We start from the raw sequence: 3,864 nt of genomic DNA, 5'->3' as shown, positions 1-3,864 counted from the left end.
TAGAGGGGAGGGGTGAGGGGGGATTGGTTAGCCCAGTGATGGGTATTAAGGAGGGCATGTACTGCATGGAGCACTGGGTGTTATACAAAAACAATGAATCATGGATCACTACATCAAAAACTAATGATGTATTATATGGTGACTAACATAATAAAATTAAAAAAAAACAAACTAATGATATATTGTATGTTGACTAACATAACATAATAAAAGAAAAGAAAATATAAAATAAAATAAAAAATAAATAAATAAAATGGAAGATGGGAATGTGTGGTTTCCTCATTCTACCAGTTCCACCTGCTCTTTTGAGGACAAACATCTTGCCTCATGGCTCTGATTTTGATGTCTAAGGGCTCATATATATTTTTTAATTCATTAATGGATATTTTGCATACATATCTCTTATAATGTGTCATACACTATAATATGTATTACATGTACAAAATGCTGTACCCCAAACCACACATAATGTGTTGATGTAGCAACATAAGGGATTTCCAAGGGCGATTTTGACTATACATAATATTTGCTTTATGACTCTCACACAAGACACTAGCATACTGATATCCTATAATACAGATGTCCTCTAAAGTGATTTCTGTTTTCTCAGATAAAAGTGCAGTTGCGCTTATCACTTATCAGTCTCTTTGGGATATTCTGAATGGATCCTTTTTTAATGATGGAAGAGGGACACAGGAAATGAAACTGAACTCTCGTGTCGTGAGTGGCACCATTAGTACAAAGAAAAAAGTGTATCTGTCTGAACCTATGTTCCTGACCTTCCAACATATTCAGGTGAGCAAAATCCAGAGCTGGTTCTCTGTGCATTACCTCAAAGAGGTGTGTTATGACGGGTCCTGCCAAGAAACTGAATCCAACTCTGCTCATTCAGAGTTAACAGAACCAACAAGAAATGTTGAGGCACCCAGAGATTGCCACCAGGGGAAGCTATTATCACATTTAAGCCTAAAAAGGCAATAGGGGGATGAGCATTGTTGAGCCCAGTGAGAGCTGGAGACATGCAGGAGGGTTGCCCTGCTGGAGATGGAGATATTCTGAAGCAGAAGAAGTGTCTGGAAGAAACACCTGACTTCCTCCTCCTCTCATCTAAGGACTTCTCACCAGTTCCTCTCATTCATTGTCCCAGTGACAAGGAGCCTGGGTAAAGCAGTTCATAAGGGTCAATCCCTGGGGCTCTGAGATGACCAGAGAAGGGCAGAATAAAGGAAGAATAAACCCCACAGAAGGTGTGTTCATATGAAACTCTTCCCCACAAGTGTTCTAGATAATGGGATTTTCCCATTCCAGTTTCTAATGCAATGCATCCATGACTAACCTATAAAATTAAAATAATAAAACCAGAAAGAGCCCCACTTTCATGCTATTTTCTTTTCAGCCTGCTGGTGCAAGAACAAAACATTTCTGTGTCTACTGGAAAGGATCAGAGGAGGGGGGCACCTGGTCGACAGAGGGCTGCTATCATGTGGGCAGCAACGATTCACACACCAAATGCAAGTGCTTCCACCTTTCCAGCTTTGCTGTCCTCATGGCTCTTGTTCCCAAGGTACCAAGATTCATGCTCCTTCCTGGTATCTGATTGTGTCCAACAAACTGTGAGATTGTCCTCTCCATGTCTTAGAAAAAGACTGAGATAAGAAGTCAAGTGGAAGTAGTTTACTTGAGAGGTAATTCCAGGAAGCACCAATAAGGGGCTGGGAAATGAAACAATAAAAAACAAAAGTTAATGTAGAGAGCATTATCAAGCCACTCACTACTTTGGGCATCTGGAATTTAATTCCCTCTAGGGTACTCTGGGAATCAGTGTAGGAGATGCATCTGAGTCATCCTAACTGAACTGCAAGAGAGCTAGGCTATCTATACACCACCTCCTCTCAGGCATTGGTTGAAAGCTGCATGGGGGTGGGGGTCATTAATTCTGGCATGTCCATGGGCATGGGCAGAGTAAGCTCAAGCTAGCAGAGAAAGCTCTCAAACATTGGAAAGTTGGGTTGTCAGCCCCTACAGTTGCGGGGTCTAAGATGATCTGGAATCAAACATCCATTACTCTGCAAGAGACAGTTACAAATGGTCAGATGGGAAAGAAGGCAACTGACTGTCACCAATGAAAAAGTATGGGTGCTTGAACTTCCCAGATCCCAACCACATCTAGGATCAGCCAGATTTAAAGAAATTTACCTAACTTCTTCCCCTATTTCTTTTAAGCTCTCAATTACTGAATATTTACTGTATGACAATCATTATATTACACATTTAAGTGCATTGGCCTCATTTTATTCATTCAACAAATTTGCATATGACTGCCTACTATATGTCAGATGCTGTTCTAGGCATTGAGGATACAGCAGAGAACAAAACAGATAAACAAATTCCAACCTTCATGGAGATGACTTTGGAGAGCTATGTTGTCCAATAGGATCACCAACCACATATGGCTATTGAGCACTTGAAACGTGGCTAGTGTGGCTGAGAACCAACTTTTTTATTTTATTTAATTTTAATTTATTTAAACTAAGAAGCAGTGTGAAATATTTTTCCATTAAATACCACTTCATTCGTAGGATTTCACTTTTATCATTGAAAATAAAAGCATCTGAATTCAGATGTGTTGTAAGCATAAAATACACCCTGGATTTCAAGGGCTTAATATGGAAAAAAGTATCAAATATCTCACTAATAATTGTTTTACATTGATTGTAATTTGAACTGATTGCATTTTTGTTACATTGATTATATTATATTCAATACATTGGACTGATAATATTTTGAACATATACTATTAAATTAATTTGACCTGATTCTTTTCACATTTTAAAAGATACAGCTACTAGAAAATTTTAAACTCCACATGTGGCTCACATATTTCTTTTGGACAGCACCAGGCTAGTGGTTTTGGTTTTTAATAGCCTTGTGTGGTGAATGCTATAGTGCACCCATTTTGAAGATGAGAACATCAAATCTCAGAGAGGTTAAGTCAGTAATTTAAGGGACTGAACTTGGAAGCCCATCAGACTCTCCATCAGAAACATAACTGCAGAATTGGAAACTATAATGAATTCTTCATTTGGTGGCTCATAGGTGGATCCTGTGTTGACCATGATCACCTATGTGGGGCTGAGCCTCTCTCTGCTGTGCCTCCTCCTGGCAGCCCTCACCTTCGTCCTGTGCCGACCCATCCAGAACACCAGCACCTCCCTCCACCTGCAGCTCTCCATCTGCCTCTTCCTGGCCCACCTGCTCTTCCTTACAGGGATTGATCAAACTGAGCCTAAGGTAGGTAATTTAACCAAATCACCTTCTTGTCATAATCAAATCTAGCCATCTTGTCTTGAGGAAGGATGGGGAGAAGGCAAGAGTCAGCAGTAATGGTAACAACATGGATGGAGCTAGAGGGTATTATGCTAAGCATAATAAGTCAGAGAAAAAAAATACCATATGATTTCACTCATATGTGTAATTTAAGAAATAAAACAGATGAACATAGGGGAAGGGAAGGAAAAATAAAATAAGATAAAAATGGGGACAAACCATAGTGACTCTTTTTTTATTTTTATTTTATTATGTTATGTAAATCACCATACATTACATCATTAGCTTTTCATGCAGTGTTCCATGATTCATTGTTTGCGTATAACACCCAATGCTCCATTCAATATGTGCCCTACTTAATACCCATCACCAGGCTAACCCATCCCCCCACACCCCTACCCTCTAAAACCCTGTTTGTTTCTCAGAGTCCATAGTCTCTCATGTTCGTCTCCCCCTCCAATTTCCCCCCCTTCATTTTTCCCTTCCTACTATCTTCTTTTTTTTTTTTTTAACATATATTATTTGTTTCAGAGGTAC

At 39.3% G+C, this 3,864-nt stretch overlaps 1 long non-coding RNA gene across 1 annotated transcript; it reads left to right on the top strand.

Moving 5' to 3' along the window:
- Positions 1–589: 589 nt before the first annotated feature.
- Positions 590–3,293, top strand: LOC145718546 (uncharacterized). Its single transcript, XR_014141885.1, has 3 exons — positions 590–795; positions 1,397–1,564; positions 3,097–3,293. It is a non-coding gene; the product is annotated as an uncharacterized LOC145718546 (long non-coding RNA).
- Positions 3,294–3,864: the final 571 nt, after the last annotated feature.

Source organism: Leptonychotes weddellii, unplaced genomic scaffold, assembly GCF_054177405.1.
Source record: "Leptonychotes weddellii isolate Sample4059 unplaced genomic scaffold, ASM5417740v2 HiC_scaffold_17296, whole genome shotgun sequence".
Lineage (NCBI taxonomy): Eukaryota > Metazoa > Chordata > Mammalia > Carnivora > Phocidae > Leptonychotes > Leptonychotes weddellii.
This window is presented reverse-complemented; position numbering and strand designations above follow the sequence as displayed.